Genomic DNA, 19,641 nt, shown 5'->3' with positions numbered 1-19,641 from the left:
TACCTATGAAGTTGTCACAAGATCTCCGTTCGGTCGAATCGAGCGTGAATTGAACGCGACGCTCCTGAACTTTAAGAGACAACAAAAGATTGACGACTATACATACTTTAAATTAAGATCTACCGACGGCATTACCCTCTCAGACCTATCGTGACTTGCATTGGCTCTGCACTTTACAACACTTCTAAATTCCTCACCGACATCCTTGCACCGATCCAAAATCGTGATGGGTTCTCAGTTGCTAATTCACAGGAGTTCTCTAACGAAAAATAGCCGACGTTAACATCCAAGATGATGAAACCATGGTTTCCTTTGATGTGGTGTCTCTATTCACCGCCATCCCTGTCGACAAAGCTTGCGATTATATCAGGAAGAAATTAGAGGATGATTTGTCTCTCCATTCCAGAACCAACCTAGACATCGAGGACATAATTCCTTATTGAATTTTGTGCTGTCCAATAACTTCTTCGTTTACAATGACACCATTTACAAACAAATCCACGGTTGTGCTATGGGTAGCCCCGTCAGCCCTGTAGTAGCCAACCTATGCATGGAAGAAAAATCGAAAAAACAGCAATCAACACGACTACTGTCTCGCCGAAATTTTGGAAGCGGTATGTAGACGACAGTTTCTGCATTATTAAGAGTGACGCTGTTGCCTCCTTTCACGATTCATTGAACTCAATCGATCAGCATATTTCTTTCACCATCGAACACGAGTCCAACGGCCAACTACCCTTTCTTGACACCCTCATTTCGCGCGATAACGGAAAACTTTTGGTCGACATCTACCGCAAACCCACGCATACGGATAGATATCTCGACTTCCATTCACACCATGACAGGAAACATAAAATCAGCACCGCTGAGACACTCCTGCATCGAGCTTTGAATCTCCCCAACACACAAGTTGGAAAGACCCGTGAAACTGCTCGTGTTTGCGCCGCTTTACACTCCAACGGCTATATCCCAAAAAAAAAATCGCTGCTGATGTTATAAGAAAGAAAGCGAGGCCTCCACCACCTACACCTACTCCAGAAGAGTTGGTTGGTATGTTCTTTAATGGGTTGAGAGCCAACAAACCGACGCAACTTTGCAGTCCTTCCCTACATCAAAGGCATCACGGAACCTCTCACAAGAATCTCAAGGAACACGACATCCAAGTCACTAGCAGACCAGTTAAAACTTTACAGCAGCATTTCCCTATCCCTAAGTTTCGACCTGCCGAAGACGACCAGTGCAATGTCATCTATAAAATTCCATGCGCATCTTGCCCGTGGAGCTACATTGGAAACTAAAAGATCCTTTACTACTAGGAGAAAGGAACATATGAGGAACTTAAAGCATTGTACTAAAGGCTCAAATGTCGCAAAACACGCGTGGACTTTTAATCATGATATTGACTTTAACAATTCTAAAATCATTGACAAAGCGAACAACCGGAGTAGAAAGACATTGGAGTCATGGCACACGGCAAAAACTGTAGGGGCAGACAACAATTCGTGCCCGCTCCCAAGACAATATCACATTCTCTTAAAGAAACACTAATTTTCTTAGCATTTTAAACATTCTTTCTACTACATGCTTTTATCCTTTAATTTATGCGAATTTTTCGTTATATTTAAATTTCTTTCGCTTTTAGGCTTCACACATTTTTATCCGTTGAAGGCAGCAGTTCAGTCATTTTTATACAAAGACACTTGACTAGCCGCAACCAAGAACTTTCTCGCGCGAGGAAGAAGGAGGACACTAAGAACGAGGATGTAAAATGGTATTTTTCTAAATTAAATGCCAGAGTCTCAGAAAAACACCCTCTGCATTTTCCAATCTCATAATTACTACTTGAGCAACTGCATTTTAATACTTTTATTTGGCATTAAAATTAAGATCGACTTATTAGGCTCTCAGGCCACTGTATAAAATTAGATATAATTATACGTGACTAGGTAAAATATCAAGTGAAGCTATGATCTTCGCGCAGTCATGAGAGCAATTTTAGCAAATGCGTAGAGAAGCCTGAAAATTTCAGGACTTAAACGGGATTTGACCCGTGACATCGCGATTCCGGTGCGACGCTCTAACCAACTGAGCTATGAAGCCACTGACGTTGGGAGCTGGTCATTTGTGGGTTCTAATGGTCCCGTGAGGAATGAATTCAATCCCCCAAAGGAATGAATCCCCCAAAGGCAGACGATATATCAATTCGCAATCATTTGTTTCAATCGCTTGCCCATTTCATATACCATTTCATAATTAGGTAAAATAATATCAAAGAAAAAATCGTGTCATCCGTCACGCAAGTTGCTAAATTGCTATCAGTGCTGCCCTTATTTCCCCATTTTTTCTCGTGAAACATCAGAATTCCTGGGTGTAGGTACTATTTCTGGCTCCACCTTTGCTCAACATGACGTTAATTAACTGCGGTTAGTGAATTTATGACCAAAACAGTGATGCTCACGGCAGTGTCGACTGTACTTACATCAAGGAGGGCAAGTGCGAGTACCAACAACTGAGCGAATTGACCTGTTGCGATGATCATGAAAGTGTATTGCTTTATTTGAGACCAAACCGTATCCCTCGGGGCTTCTCCTGCATAGTTGCTGCCGTAATCTACCATCCCCCAAAGGCAGAAGAAGATATATCAATTCGCAATCATTTGTTTCAATCGCTTGCCCTGGTTGAGTCTAAATATTTAAACTATGTTTTTTTAATGTCTGGCGATTTCAACCGATTGGACATTAACCGTTTGTTGAGACATGTTCGCCTGAACAAAACGTTACGGCGTCACCACGCAAAGATGCTACGTTAGACCTTGTGCTAACGAACGTGCATGAATTTTACACTTCATCACTGGCCATCCCACCGTTTGGTCTCTCAGACCACAGCACTGTGGTAGCTTCTCCGACGTCTGAGAAGGATAATCCAACACCGGTACCAGAGAGTAGTTACTAAGCGCGATCAACGGCCAAGTTGTAAGGCATTGATGGAGAGATATCGAAACAGTATTGATTGGCCATTGTTGTTCGCTTCGCTTGGAGCTGCGAGGATAAGTGGGTCGTATTTCCACGAGATATCCTCACCAGAATTAATATTTGAATGCCTTCAAAGGAAATGAGGTGTGCTAAGCCGACGCGCCATGGATGACCCCGAGACTAACGAACTTGATCCAGAAAAACATAATGCCTTTACCAGCTACGATACGAATTCGACTGTGTTCAAATATTACAAAAAGTTAGTAAACCGGGAGAGGAAAACTTGTAGAGAGAGGTATTATGAGTCCAGGATACAACATATAAAGGATAAGCATCTTAAAAGATGGTGGGACGAAATGAAGGGTCTGAGTGGAGCAAAGACCAAGAACGGCGATTTGTGTAGTCAAATTAATGTGGATCACTTTTCAGACCTTTCCCAAGTGAAGCAGGCTAATTTCGTCAACTCAGCCTTCCTCGAACCTCTAGAGAAATATAAGTTGCCAGCTGAGCTTAAAATTCTCCCTACAGAGGATATTCCAAAGATCTATGTGTTTCTGGAAAAAAGCGTTAAAAGAACGCTACTGAAAGTCAACCCCACTAAAGCTGCCACACCGGACATGATCCCGAACTGGCTACTCAAGGAGTACGCCAATATCTTGGCCTTTCCGATTACGGAGATTCTAAATGCTCTATCTGCTTGGAAAATGCCGATGTCTCACCCGTGCCGAAAAAGAAACCAGTTCTGGATCTGAAGAAAGATCGAAGACCTATTTCTCTAACGCCTTGTATGTCTAAATTGCGGAAGGATTCCTTGTAGACGACTATCTCAAGCCTGCTGTATTAGACGTTATTGATAGTAGTCAGTATGGGGCAGTCCCGAAATCGTCAAGTAATTTGGCTTTGATAAGCATGTTGCATAGGTGGTCCCTGGAGACTGACGGAAACCGAGCGACTGTAAGAACCCCACTTTTCGATTATCGGAAAGGCATTTGATCTAATAGATCATTCTATGTTAGTCAACAAGTTACGTAATTATAGTTAACGGGATCATTGATTTTCTGTGTAATCGATTTCAAAGAATCAAACTAGCAAAATGTTGTTATTGCAAGTAGGGCCCAGTCCCTTCTGGGATACCGCAGGGTTACCAAATTGGGCCATGGCTTTTGTATTGATGATAAATGATTTGGATGTAACACACTCCACATTTAAATTTGTTGATGACACTACAGTATCCGAAGTCGTTCCGAAAGGGATTACCAATGAGGCACAGAGTATAGTTAATCAGGTTATTGAGTGGTCGCATGTGAACAGAGTGCAACTCAACCCTGATAAATGTAAGGAGCTCCGAATTTCCTTTGCCCGGAGTTGAACTGGATGCGGTTGTTATCGATACAAAAGAAGTAGAAGAAGTAAGTAGCGTCAAGTTATTGGAAACTTGCTGTAAGTGCCAAACTAACATTGAAGAAGTAGTTAAGAAAGCTAGTAAACGATTATATTTCCTAGTACAGGTCAAACTCGCGAAATTACCGCCCACAGATCTAATTCTTTTCTACAATACGTGCGTAAGGTTCTTAATTGATTATGTTCAGGTATTTTATAACGACTTGCCGCGGTATCTCATCAACGAGCTCGTTCGAATTGAGAAAAAGGCGATCTCAATCATTATGCCCGGCACGACCTACAATAACGCATGCGAGATTCTTGGGGTGTACACCAATGGTGTATCACATTGATACATTATGTGATAACCTTTTCCATAGCATCGCATCCGATAAAAGATCATAGGATGGACAGCTTACTTCCGCCATTATATTATATATCAAAGTTGTAAAATGTAATTAAGGTTTTATTAGAGCGGTTTTCAAATGAGTGTCGTAAAACCGAAACCAAAGTAATTACTTTGGCCAATCAAAAAGGACGGAGACAATTCAGTAAACCAATCAAAACTCAAAGTAATTACACGTAGCCGACACAAAGCGTGGGAAAATGTGCACGCGAGAGCCACGATTGGTTTCGGTTTCACTTCTGATTGGTTCAAAAAGTGTCGCCAAAACTTTGAACCAGTCACTGAGTGAAGTAATGCAAAACCAAAGTAATTTCCTAATTACTTTCGACACTCAATTGAAAACCGCTCTATAATGCTTATTGTTTACTAGATCCCTTTTAGAGTAATTAGCATCTATATATATATTGTACTTTTATTATTATTGTAATTTTTATAAATTTTAGTATATAAAACAATTGCATAATTCAGCCTTTGGGCTGCAATTTGATTTTAATAAACACCTACGTTACTTTACCTTTACTTTAGTTTCATAGATTTCGTTGGTGATTAAATAAAAAAGCCACATTGGTGGCCGAATAATGCCAACGTTTTTGTAGTTGTCTTTTTTTCTGGATTTCGATGTCTTAGCAAACTGGTGAGATCAGAGAATGCACAGCTTTCATTATTTATCAAGACCGGGGAGAAACATCGACATAAATAAAATCACTACTCGAAAAGTACAAGGAAAGGTTACGTTTATACAAACGTTGGCACGTGTAGCACTTATATTTTTCGAACAGAGTTAACTGAATAGAGGGTAATGTGAAGTGCTAGATTTCTATCCCATATGAACCATGTGAGCGTTAGCCCTACTGAATAACCCACGTATTACTCGAAAGTGCCGGCTAATTAAGAATTCCTTCGATATCTTGCCATTTCCAATACTTGAAAAGTGACGACCGTTTGTGTCAGTAACGATCAACTTGTTTCTTATTGTTGTTATTATTAATTAAATGTGCTTCTTCATCACAAAAATGGGGACGCCACGCAAGGTCAAATAAAAGGTCTAGGTTACGTTGTACCAAAAACAAAACAAAAAAAAAATTGTGGAATGGTATTTAATTAAGGCCAAAGGTCCAAATACAAATTCATTGAGGGAGTTGAAAGAATTATCAATTAGTGTTGGTATTTAATTTAGACAGCCATGAGTGACTTATTAAGTAACTCACACAAATCTCTATGCAGTGACCAGGTGCATATCTTATATATTTTGACAGTTTATTTGGAGCAATAAAATTACAGATCGTGAAGACATGAAAGTCATGAGACATCTTTTCTGGGAGTTGAGTTGTTTTATTGTTATGAAGATTTATTATATGACTAGATCCGTGAGCGGGCAAGATGAACCCAATCCCTTGAGATGGCTACCCGAGCGGGCAAGATGGAGCTAATTTGCCCGCTTGGAATTTCTCGTTTGGTCCCAAAAAATCAAATATCATTTTTGGTGTTTTACCCCATATAATAAATCCTTTACTGACCAAGCTTGTTTGGTCAAGATGGCTGGACATTGGCCTCGTTGTTCTGCGTTCTGCGTGTTTATGGACCTCGACCATAAACACGCAGAAAAAAAAAAATGACCAAATCCAGCCATCTTGACCTCACGCTTTAGTTGGTCAATAACATGAAAGCATGGAAAGTAATGTATAAGGAACCTTCTGCAAAGCTAAGTAAAGGTAGGTGGGAACGTCAAATCAAAGAGAAACGCAGGACAGTTGCTAGTTTTAAAGACAACCAAAGGCAAAAAAAAAATGATAATAATATATGATGATAATGATGATGATATGATTATGATTATGATAATAATAATAATAATAATAATAATAATAATAATAAATAAAATAATAATAATAATAACAAAGATCATAATGATAATGATAATGATAATAATAATGATAATAATAACGATGATTATGATAATGATAATAATATGAAATCGAGAGTACTCAAAATATGGTAAACGTTTCTCACAGAAGAATGAAGGTTTTTTTCATAACCAAATACAGTTTATAGAAATAAAGTTTTTCCTCCAGCATTGATCTAGGAAATTTCTTTGAAAGTTTCATTAAAAAAAAAAAAACAAAAAAAAAAAAAAAGAAAAAAAAAAATAACAACTCAAATTGTGAATTGTTCCCGCGTATTATTCGGAATCAGTAGACATTTTTGATATCCTGAGAGGTCTCCAATTCAGAGAGACGTGCTGTTTGGGAAATATAAAATCATTACTCAAACCTACAAATTTCGAATTCCTTCTTCAAAGGGTTATCAATTACTGCTGAGATTTTTATTAAAACAGATGTGAGTCACTTATTAACTAACTCAAACGAATCTCTGAGAGTGACTAAGCTATGGTATATAATTGTGTGACAGTTTATGTAGAATAGCAGTTGTAGACTTGAGAGTCCTGAGAACATCGTTTCTGGGAGTTGAGTTATTTTATTGTGATAGGGAGATATAGAAATAAAAGTAAAAGAAACCTTTTTCAAAGCTAAGTTTACATAGCACCAACTACTTCCCAGATCCCATTCAAACGGGTGTGTGAGTCACTTAGTATAACTGGAGCGACCAGGGGCATAGCGATATATTTTTGAACGATTAGTTGGGGCATTATACTTACAGCCATTGCAGACTTGTGAGCCCTGAGAACACCTTTTCTGGGAGTTCACTTATTTCATTGTTATAAAGCCATCTAGAAATAAATCCATGGAAATCAATGCATAAGGAAAGTTTGCAAAGTACGTTTGTTAAGGTAGTACTAATTTATCTAAATACTACTTTTAAAGGCATACTTGGCAACATTGCAAAACTCTATTTGAGCGAGATTAGGTTATTCAAAAGTATTAAGACAAAATCCCATTTTTTCTCATGAAACATCAGAATTCCTGGGTGTAGGTACTATTTCTGGCTCCACCTTTGCTCAACATGACGTTAATAACTGCGGTTAGTGAATTTATTTCTTATTTTTCGTAACAAAATCGAACTCCCTATTCTCTAGTCCGTGATGACCAAAACAGTGATGCTCACGGCAGTGTCGACTGTACTTTCATCAAGGAGGGCAAGTGCGAGTACCAACAACTGAGCGAATTGACCTGTTGCGATGATCATGAAAGTGTATTGCTTTATTTGAGACCAAACCGTATCCCTTGGGGCTTCTCCTGCATAGTTGCTGCCGTAATCTACCATCCCCAAAGGCAGAAGATATATCAATTCGCAATCATTTGTTTCAATCGCTTGCCCTGGTTGAGTCTAAATATTTAAACTATGTTTTTTTTTATGTCTGGCGATTTCAACCGATTGGACATTAACCGTTTGTTGACACATGTTCGCCTGAACAAAACGTTTTACGGTGTCACCACGCAAAGATGCTACGTTAGACCTTGTGCTAACGAACGTGCATGAATTTTACACTTCATCACTGGCCATTCCACCGTTGGTCCTCTCAGACCACAGCACACTGTGGTAGCTTCTCCGACGTTTGAGAAGGATAATCCAACACCGATACCAAGAGAGTAGTTACTAAGCGCGATCAACGGCCAAGTTGTAAGGCATTGATTGTGGAGAGATATCGAAACAGTATTGATTGGCCATTGTTGTTCGCTTCGCTTGGGAGCTGCGAGGATCAGTGGGTCGTATTTCCACAAGATATCCTCACCAGATTTTAATATTTGAATGCCTTCAAAGGAAACGAGGTGTGCTAAGCCGACGCGCCATGGATGACCCCGTGACTAACGAACTTACGAAGTTCAACATGCAGTTGTTTTTGACGTTTAGTGTTGCTAGAAATTAATTTTTTGAGAAGATATTTAAAACAGTCGTACAGAAGTTTGCAATACGACGTTTATAATTTGGTACAAGGTTTTTGTCCACTTGTTACTCGAACTTCTGGTGGATTCCGTCTTAACGTATAAATTTCACCATGTATATAAAGGAAAATATGGTAGCAAAGCAAATTTATTAATGACTGACACAGATTCATTAATGTATGAAATTTCTACAAAGGATCTCTATAATGATATACGAAGACCTTGGTATATATTCTAATTATTCAAAACGTCTGAACTACCAACTGGAAGAAACAAAAAAGTAACAGGAAAGTTTTATTTCTCAATTATTTGCTAGTCTTAAAAAAAAATCTGAAAATCTAAAACAAAATGCAAGGAAACAATAATATGAAATTAACAGTACTAAAACCAAGGTAAACGTTTCTCACAGTAACGCTGAGAGGGTGGTTTTGTTTTCCAGGTGAAGCGAGGTCCTTTAAAGACTTCGACATTTCGCAAGTGCATTTGATCGTGGGGTGGAATTCGATAGCAAAATCAACAAAAGCTGTTAATTCGTGTTTGCTTATGGTCCACACTGAAAAAATGTCATCAATGAATCTTTTCCAGATAATAGGTTTATGAGGGCTGGATAAAAGTAGTTCTTTCTCGATGTGAGCCATGAAAATGACTGAGAAAGCTGCTTGCCATATTTTACTGCCCATTTCTATACCGTGGGTCTGTACATAGTTTTTCGCCATTGACTTTGAAGATTTTACTTAAGAATCGGTTCACGAGGTTCCCAAGAGTGGTTGTGGGATGGGTGGATTTGACTGATAGTATTCTTCATAATATTGGCAGATGACCTCCATTCCCTCTTCATGTGGGATGTTGATATATAGTGAACAGACAGCGAGTGTAGCAATTATTATTGCGTTGTCTGGAAGTTGCGTGTTTTCAATGACCCGGACCGGACAAAGTCTGTGGTGTCTTTGATATATGACTCTTGTTTCTTAGCAATAGGTTGTAAAAGCGAATCGATGAAGTTTGAATACGTTCTGTAGGGCCATCACTACCGGAAACTATCGGTCTGCTACTGGGTTTGGTTTATATGTATTTTTGTCAGTGTATAGAATTCCGGTATTCTGGGTGGGTTCTGGCATTGATTGAGCCATTTGAAAGTCATTGCGTCAATATGGTTGTTTGTATACAGTGCATTGACTATGTTGCTACCTTCTTGGCCGAGGAGGACTCTATAGGATCTTGTAGAAGGGTGTAAAAACTTTGTGTCGCAGACTTGTACGTTGCCCTCTCGGATTTTGTCTTGCGTAACCATGACGACTGTTGTAGTCTCCTTATCAGCTTTTTTAATGTTCACCCTTTTATTTGCCCGTAATGCGGATAGTTCTTGTCGTTCTTGTGCTGACAATTGCGTTTTTAGCATTGCTAAAGGATATTGAAAGCAATTTCTAGCTTAGTGCCTTCCAGGTAGCTTTCACGTGCCACACAAGGCTGTAGTGGTGGTTGCCACAATGCCATGTTGATTTGACATGGAACGGATGAGGGTTGCTTTCGTGGTCAGCAAAGTGGTATTTTAAGCGCATGTTTCTGGTGAAGTTGTTAAAGTCTTTTAAAAGACGTTTGTGTGATTCTGCTTTGAAAGCAAAGTTTTGTCATTTTCAGACCGGTAAGAGATATCTATCGTTATTTCTTTTTACTGATTTTTATTGCTTTGCGTTTGAGAAGTCGCTTTTATTTTTGCTAAGGTGTCACACAGGGTTTTAAGCGGTAGTAGTCAGTGAAAGAGACGTTTGGATTAGTTTCAACTCTTGTCTTATCTTTGTTCTTAGAAAATACATTTATGAGAGCACTGAGTTCGTTCAATTTCACCTTAATAGTGCTCAGTCCCTTTTTTTTTTTTTTGGCTGCTTCTGGCTTGTCGCCGTTTTTTTTTTTTTTTTTTTCTTTTTTTTCTGGCTGAGGTTGGTTCTGGATAGAGATCGGCTAGTCGCTGACTGGATTCTCCTCTCGGCAACCAAGGTTGAAGAGTTCTGATTAGTACAGTGGCGGTTTAAACTAGTTCCTTACCATATATAATTCCGTTCAGTTTTTATAGACGAAAGAAATGGGGCTCCAACTTGAAGTGGTCTAAGAGCTCATGGTCTTTCTATTTTGCGATTTTAAGAGATAGTAGGTGCGTCACTGTTTTGTAATGCTTTGTCGCGGAATGTTCTGGAAACTGTGTGTTTTTGTTTGTCATTTGTTATTTATTTGTTTGAGCAGGTTGAAGTTTTGGCAGCTATTCAGCTGATGTGGACCTGCTATACCCACCCACCCATATACTCAGAGAGGACAGCCACAACACCGGGAACTTCATCCCCTACTCTTCTCGAATAGTGTGTGGGTTCTTTAACGTCCCACAGAGAACTAATGAACATGGAAGACATTTGTGAGACGGGGCCTACGGTTTATAGTCCTTATCCGAGAAGACTTGAAAGTCTCACCATTTGCGGATGTAATTACAAAGCCAGCACTTTCTACTCAGTTATTTAAAGACCCTGAGTGTTGGTCCCGCAGGCGTCGAACTCACGACCTCCCGCACGGCAGCCCGGTGCTCAAGGGTTCCCAGAGTTTGCTAGGTTTAGATGGTTTCAAGTTGAGAAGAAATTGAAGCTTTAACTAGAAAGTCCTTGATTGATTTCTCCTTCCTGTAAGCGACTATAGGAGCATTAGGAAAATGGGCGCAAGTTTTAGGACGTTAGAAATTAGAAACCAGTTCTTCATAAGGATTTCTTTTGAGTTTAGGTACAGCTGGGATGAAGGTAGTAACGAACGGTAGAATGTTTTTGGATGTCTTTGTTTTTTTTTTTAAATCTTTATTTCGCGATCAGAAAGGTACCTCTGCCAATGTTTTATCAACTAGCTCGCGTGGGTAGCCTCGTACAAGGAAGCGATATTATTGTGTTTCGAGTAAAAAGCCAATCTAACGTGACGACATAAATTACAGCAAAAGAAAAATAAACATCACCTTTTCAGTTTTGACCTTTGGCTGTTGAAATGCAAAGCACTTTTTTCTGTCGTGCAAAAAACAATGAGTGACTTGTCAAGTAAGTGTGAGGCGAATAACAAAGCGCGTAAGAATCTATCTAATGACAAAGGGATACAGAAAATCCCTGTAAACTCTGAACAAGCTTTTCGGAGCCGTTGCGCAGACTGACTACACCGGTGGTTTAGTCTTTTTGCGACGCAGTCTATTAGCGCACGGGACACATACACCGACCGACATATATTTGCTATTCATACGGAATGGTTGTCATGGTTCAATAGAGTGTTTTCACGTGACGTCACGGTTTGAGTTCCTAAACGAAGGAACGGCGGCCATGTTGGTGTCCCTAACTGATCCTCCTTGAAATAAGTTCTTTTATCATGCAAATGTTTTCTTTCTTTTCGGTGGAAAAACAAGGTTACTGATCACGTCAGTGAAAAAACTCAATAGCACAGGGGAAGTCTTACCTCGTCTTTAATTCTTTTAAATACAGTTCATCAGCTATCAAACAACGGCATTGATGCATATTTAATTTTACGAAATACCTTCTTCGTTCGATGTCACCGGCCATCTCACCAGACATGCGTTTCTCGAATTTTAGTCTAAATACCCATTTGAAAAATAGCGCTGATAAACAAATTTAACTCTAAGCACCCATTTTAAAACAGTTAGCTTTCGACATTTGCGTGGCTATGTCGTTCAAGGTTGAAGCGTAAAATGGACAACAATCTTTCTTTCATACATTCTTGACTAACGAGAATTAGTCAAATTTCCAATTGTTGTTGTTGTTTTTTTTTCTCTTCTTTATCTGAAGACTATGCAGAGTTGAGCACAAATAAATAAAATCATAAATAGCCAGACGTTAGTAAACACAGATCTTGTTGCACTCAAGGTGTTCGACTTCTTCTCTGAGTTTGTCAAACCATATCCCAACCAAAAAGAGTTACCACAGAATTTGCCATTTGGTTTCAGTGTTGTGCACTGTACATAACAGCACAGTTAGTAAAATATTAGAAAAACGGCTCACTTTGATATCCCACCGCGAAAGATGCAACTATTGTCGAAGTTTATTACTAGTCGCTTTTAAGATTCCAGATTTCATTTTCACCTCTTGTGTTGTTTATGGAATCGAAGTTCCACTCTTGAGCTCCATAAGGGTAATGTTCTGTTTAAGGATCCAATAAAGCACCATTCGCGTTTTCCACGGGATAAAAGCTACCCGAATCTACGCATTTCTATAACCCTCTTAAACCTAGCAAAGATACGCGCAGAAAACTCTAGGCAGAAAGAGAATACTTAGCAGGGAAGTGACAGGAAAGACCCGATTGCGCAGCTTTTCTGACTTCCGACAGAGGAAAAAAAACGGAGCAATTGTACACAGATTTCGACTGGATTGCCATTCATAACAACTCAGTTTTTAGGCCTGATCTTAAAAGCTTTTGTACAGTTTTGAGCTCAATGACCAGGCCTTAATAGCCGATATTTCGTCCAGAGATAACCTATGGTATGCTAAGAATCGTGATATAAGTCTCAGGTTCTAGAGTTTTTACATTTTTGAGAAAATTACGAAAAACCGTCGACAACCCGTGAAGCCGCAAAATCACTGAAATGAGGTCAAATTTCATGATCAAACTCGCGTGAAGGCGCATCGCAAATTATGGCTTTCCGTAGTTTATAATTTTATTAAGGAGGTATTGCTAAGCTGCTTTGATGATATTTTAGACTTACAATTGTAATTCCGAACTCCTGGAGAGCAAGCGAAGAGAACTGAAATCTCCAGACTTTGAAAATCAAAAATTCCATACCGTTTTCAAACAACTCAAAACATACTCGGTATTATGTAGAATTCTTTCAAAATTCAATTCTAGCAAGTACAAGAGCTGTTTTAGAAACGTGATATAATTTTTTTCTTGGGTAAAAGTTATTTCCGAGGCGAGCGACCCCATGCAAGTGGACCCAATTTGACCTTTCGAAAAAATTCTGTTTAACCAGGAAATGTAAACAATTCGACTAGCCTTAGCTCACTTTCTGAGCAAACCATTGAAAAACCCTGTCATTTCCCATTAAAACTACCTAGTAATCCTGACATAATACTTCGATGACAGCTTACCTTCCAATGGATGTTTTTTTTTTTTTTTTTATTTTTTTATTTTTTTATTTTTTTATTAAAACAGTCAAACACATTACAGAGCTGAGATATAAAATATTACATACAATATTAGTGCGAGAAAACAAGACATCTATACTACACTGCTAACTACATGTCACAAAGCTGATGAATCTCATTTAAAGAACTCAAACTATTAAACTAGAAAAACAAGACAAAAAACAAAGAAAAAAAAACCAAAACAAAAACAAAAAAAAAAAAAAAAAAACTATATAAACAACGTTAAAATTAATTGTTAATTTAAGAATCTGGCCCATTTTTTGTAAAAAGTCTGCATCTATTGGAGCTGAAAGCTATGTATTTTTCTGTTTCAATCTTTTGGTGTAATAAGTAATAACGCTTTAAAATCAGCAAAAATAAAATTGATTCTATTTATTGCTTTACAATAGATTAGGTATTTCCCAATAAGAATAAGATGGTTTAGGGCTGAACAAGAGGACCCAATTATTTAAGATGCCGTACATGATTTCTTTCTTGCCTAGAGTTAAAGTTTCTTTGGAAATGCACTGGTACCAACCAGTGAAGTCGGACCAGAAGGAAACAGCAATAGGACAGAATACAAATAAATGGGTGACTGTTTGCTCCACATTTGGACAATACGGACAGAAAGGGATCCTCGACTTTTTTCAAGTTGTGAAGAATAGCGTTTGTATAAAGTATGTTGTGAATTATTTTATACTGAAACATTGAAAGTTTTATTTCTTTTGTGGCAACGAAAGGTATAGAATAAATTTTCTTACATTCTTCCTTACTAAATCCCATTTCCATCAGCTTTTTCTCTGCCGTTGGCGTATTAGAGTCTCGGTTTTCGACCAGTAACCTGTGTATTGTTTTGCAAGTCATCTTATCAATGGCAATTAGGTTAGTCGTATTAGTTTGATTCTCTTCTTTTAAGTAATTCTTCCACTTTCCTGGTATTGTAGAAGTGAGGCCAATGAACTGCAGAAAGTTACATTTAATCTTAAATTTTCGATGGCGTAGAGACCCTAACCACAACAACTCTGATTTCGACTGATTTATTTTTAATCCAGAACAGTTTTCGAACTGGGAAAGTAAACTGAATAGATAACTTAGAGATTCGGTGTCTTCAAGAAAAGCTGTGGTATCATCCGCGTACTGAGAGAGCTTCAACATATTCTTTCATCACTTTTTAAGGCCTTTTATTTCTTTTGAACTTCTTATGGCATTACCCAGGATTTCAATTCCACATGTACAAACAAAGGCGCCTGACAGAGGACATCCCTACCTGACTCCTCTTCCCAAATTAAGGTGTTTAGTAGCAGATCCGTTTATTTAAACCGCACCTAGAAATGTCGCTGTAAATCACTCTAATCCATTATTGCCGTAACTGTGTGCCAAAGTTGAGTACTTCCTAAAGCACTTCAGGAGATACTTCCCTTCAAGAGAGTCAAATGCTTTGTTCAAAAACGAGACAAAACAGCCAGACCAGGGATGTTGTGGGTTTTTGTAAAATGACATAATGTCGGAAATCGTTCTAATACTTTTCTCCAGTGTACCTACCTTTGGGACATAACCTTTTTTGACTTTCCATTAACAATTTTAGGGAGCCCTGTCGTCTCCATTCTGAGTGCAATCTCGTGTGCAGCGAGTTTATAATCGTTCTTATTAAGAAGGGAAACTGGCCTCCAATTTTTTTAAATATTGCAAGTTTTTGTCCCTTTTCTTTGGTATCACTGACATCATTGCTAGCCGTTGAAGAGATCGTTAGGAGGCCATTTTCAAAAGCCGTAAATTACAACGGCCAACCCTACACGTTGCGACCACATTCCAGTAGCATCTGTAAAATTCAATTGTGAAACCATCAGAGCCTGGCGTCTTGTTTGTTTTTGGAACTTATTAAGCGTTTTTCGGCATTCCTCTATCTTTAGTTAAGCCTTCGCAACTTCTAGCTTCTTCGTTATCTAACTTTTTCAAATGGGGAGACCTCGAACAAATGTTTGAACATGTTTTATTCCAGGATCAGATTTTTTCGAGATGGTATATTTCTCTGTAGAATCTTTCTTCTTCATACCAGTATTCCGTTTGGATCACCCTGAACAGAGCCCCCAAATCCCCCTCTGTGTATCAATTGAAGTTATGTGGTGTTTTTCCTGTGATTTCTTTTTTTTAAGTTTAAAAAATATTTATTATTCTTTTCTCCGGCCGGGGGGATTCCCGACAGCGTGCTCTTCTATCGTCCCATTGCGCCCTGGGTTTTTCGTGCAATTATTGTTTTGCCGAATTTCTTTTTTACGCGATCCATTTCCATTTCCGCCTTGTGTCTCTTCACTGAAGTGTGATCTGTTCTTCTCCTTGCAATTCATTGAATTTTTGTGTTTACTTTTTTTTCTTCGTCGCGTGTGTTGCGATGCTTTTCTTTTCGAAAAGGCAATAGTCCGCTGGCCACCTAATTTCCATTTGAATTAATTCCCAGAGAAGCCCTTTATCAGTCACATCATGATACTTTTAAAACGCATTGCGTAGGTTAACTGTAATTAAGTTCAACGTAGTCTTCATCAATCAAAAGAGAGATTAATAAGTTTCCAAAAACCTGGACCGTCTGATTAGCTTCTTTCTCACAGTGCGCTATGACTACGCTTAAACGCAGAATGGTCTGAAAAAACATTAGCGACTATTTTAATGGCCTTCCCCGGACGAGCAAATATCTTTAGATAGCAAGCAGTAATCCTAGTCTTCATTGAATTTGTCATTGAAGGACTGGTTCAAGTGTCAGCCTTGCGCACTGGTATTTTTGACGGGCCGATGTATCAACAAGATCATAGGTTTCCATTAAGTTTATCATTTTCCTTGATAAACCGTTTTTTTATGTTCAACCGGTCGCCCTCCGCCGTTGATCCCTGTCATGTCAACGGACAATTAAAGGTCACCACCTATCACCAAAGTAGACAGATCTCTAAGGAATTTGGCTTGTTTTGCATTTGATCGTTTGGTGCGTAAATAATTTACCAAAATACCACTTAACATCATCTATTGGTGGTTTGATGGCAAAATATTTTGATGTTCTTCGCTAAGTTCTCTGTGTCTTGCGGCCGTGCTCAGCCCGCCGGCCTTTTCATACGGTTACGGCATTTTAAATATCACCTTTCCCTGGCTTGTGCCATATTTTTGCAGGACCTGGATCCATGTCCTTGCCTATAAAGCATCCTCTGGGTATTTATTGAGTTTTGTATTGAATATTCCCGAGGAAAAGAGGCAAGAAGTAAAGACACTAATGGAACGGAAATATAGACCGAGATCGATGATCACGCAACAATCTTTCCATTTAAGTAAACACGTGCCGCAAATACATCGGCGTGGATATTTTTGTCTGTTGCTCTTCCTCATTCTTTCTTCAGTTTCTTCGTTCGACCACAAAATGTTTCGTGGTCGGTTTTTTTTTACTTTTTTATTGTTTATCACAAGCCTATTTCGAAGGAGCGTTCTTTGTGTGCAATACTTTGAAGGCGGTGTAACATTTTATGTTTTTCCCCATTTTCTAGTGACTGTGCAACAAACCCTAGAAATCACCATCTAGTGTTAGCTCCAGAAGTCAAATGCCTTGGGCGTGTCTATTGCGTGATGATTTCCTTAATCTAGATAAAATTTAATAGTAAAATATATCTGAAAAAGTGCTAATTACTTGGCCGCTAAGCGAGTTTTCTGTAATTTGTATTAATTGTATTTAGCAATTTGCCCATGGCATTTGTACACGAAAATAGGTCCCCTTCCTGGCGCATCTAACATTTTTAGGCATTATGCTCAGCAAGATAACCTTTCTTAATATGGCAAAGTAGACTCACTCTTTTATGTGATTCGCGAAAACTATCCCTTTGGTACTGAAAATGATCCCCCCCCCCCCCCCCAAACCCCCCCCCCCCCCCCCCCCCCCCCCCCCCCCCCCCCCCAACCCCCCCCCAAACCCACCCCCCCACACCCCCCCAACCCCCCCGCTTTTAGGTTCGCACAAGACATGTTTCTTTTCGCACGAGCAAAGAGCACGTAAAACTGTTTTGAAAGTTGCCATCGGGAGAAATCTAAGTTTAAAACAGATAATTACCAAACGCAAATAGATCAGTTGCAAACGGTTTTTCTACCTCTAACTTCTAAATATTGACTTTTCACGGGCGTTTGCGCTGTTATCTTTAAACTCGAACTTTTCGATCGCTGGCCCCGCATACGCGGAAGCTAGCACGTGCGAGTTCCTAACTTTTTAGCTCATTCTTATATTTCGGCGCAAACCTTCTCAAGCGAACAAAATCCCATCGTATACGGGCAGGATATTGAGTTTAGGTCTTTTGAAGTGTCTTGTATAACCTTGAGCGCTCCACTGTTGTCCCAACAAAAAAAAAAATGAACTCAAACATTAGTTTACAATTCGGTTCCTGAAGTAATTAGGACGCATTGGGTTTTACTTCGTCGAAATTGAGCCATTTGCTCAGCGTCATGGGTGTGAAAACTTGGAAGAAGGAGAGAAATTTGCTCGTTTCAGCGGCTAGTTTGGAGGCCAATGCGGTCAAGACCCCTCCGAAGTACTAAAGTCCAAGATTTGGTTCTCCTTACTAACTTGTAGCAAAGATAAATCACGGGCCAACAAAAAGCTCTCCTAAGGGCTGATGACCGGCCAGCGGCGTAGACACTGAAGTGGAAACTGATGTCTAGCAAGGTCTTTCAATTTGCAGTTTTCCCTTCCGATATTTTCTGACATGGATATTTGTCCGGCTCATCGTTCTTCGCTGGGCAATCGGGTGGCGAAGGGGTTTGGCGCGTTGTCGTATACTAGCGCCAGCTGTCGAAGCACGGTCCGCAAATCTCGTACTACGGGGATCCGTGTGAATCAGTAAAGACATCTCCAGATATAATCTTGCGTATTACTGGAGTATTTCTTCCAGTCGGCTCTGGTAAGTGTCCCATTTCGAATTTAAACTCTATAGACTACAAGTGCTACATTACATTTCAGACAAAGCCAAGTCAAGTTCGAAAGAGCAATGATGAACACTAAAATTGAAGCATTATTCAACTACGTTAGTAGTGTTTTTGTCTTTTTTCAAGGAATATGTAGAAAATGTAGGATAACTCTTGTGAGAACAGGTCAGAGCCGATTGCCAAGCCCACAACTTAATGCCCTTTCAGAGAGTATTCATGAGCTTTCTTTGGTAAGTAATAGCTATTTTAGGAGTCTCGCCAAAGATCATTGATTTTATATGTAACTATTATGACAGGATCAAACTCTGATTCTCCATCGGCCTGTTATTAATCAGAATATCTAATTATACTTAGGCGACGCTATTGTTATGGTTGTTTCTAAAGATTTTCAATTATGATGACACGCCTTGTTTTCTATATATACACATGGAAAAGCCTCATGAACCGTGCGCCAATTTAACAGTTGCGCTGCTGTTCTAGGCTGAGGAGACGACTCGTACTCGTCCCTACAACACAGTACCCCAGCTACCCCAGGAGGCAGTTTCTATTTGCCACCTAGCGAAGACTCGACCTCCTCTGAGGAGATGATCCTTTGACAGCACACCACCAGCTACAACTAAAGACGCGAACCAAAGTCCCAGACCGCTGACCCACTCAATGATTATTTGCGCACTCGAGGAATCAAGTCCCATTCGTTCTCGGCTACAGCGGCCGTGGGAAGAAAAACAAGTAAAAGGGCACGACGCAACTACGTGCGGAAGGCAGGTCAAGGTCTGTCTACACTTCTACAAGACATAGCTCAAAGTGATAGTGGTTCTATCTTTAAGGCAGTCTATTCCTCTGGTGTCATACAAAAGCACCTTACAATGTAACGGAGAAGACACCACAAGCAGTTCAGTCGTTTGGTTGTGTGTGACGAAACCATGATGAGCGCACTCGCCGAGGGCTACCCC

At 39.4% G+C, this 19,641-nt stretch overlaps 1 pseudogene; it reads left to right on the top strand.

Annotated features, from left to right (window-relative positions):
• Positions 1-302: 302 nt before the first annotated feature.
• On the top strand, positions 303-1,704 carry LOC137990028 (uncharacterized; annotated as a pseudogene).
• The last annotated feature ends 17,937 nt before the right edge of the window (positions 1,705-19,641 follow it).

The sequence above is a fragment of the Montipora foliosa genome, unplaced genomic scaffold, assembly GCF_036669935.1.
Source record: "Montipora foliosa isolate CH-2021 unplaced genomic scaffold, ASM3666993v2 scaffold_485, whole genome shotgun sequence".
Taxonomy (NCBI): Eukaryota; Metazoa; Cnidaria; class Anthozoa; order Scleractinia; family Acroporidae; genus Montipora; species Montipora foliosa.
The sequence above is the reverse complement of the archived record's forward strand: the minus strand, read 5'-3'. Positions and strand labels throughout refer to the sequence as shown.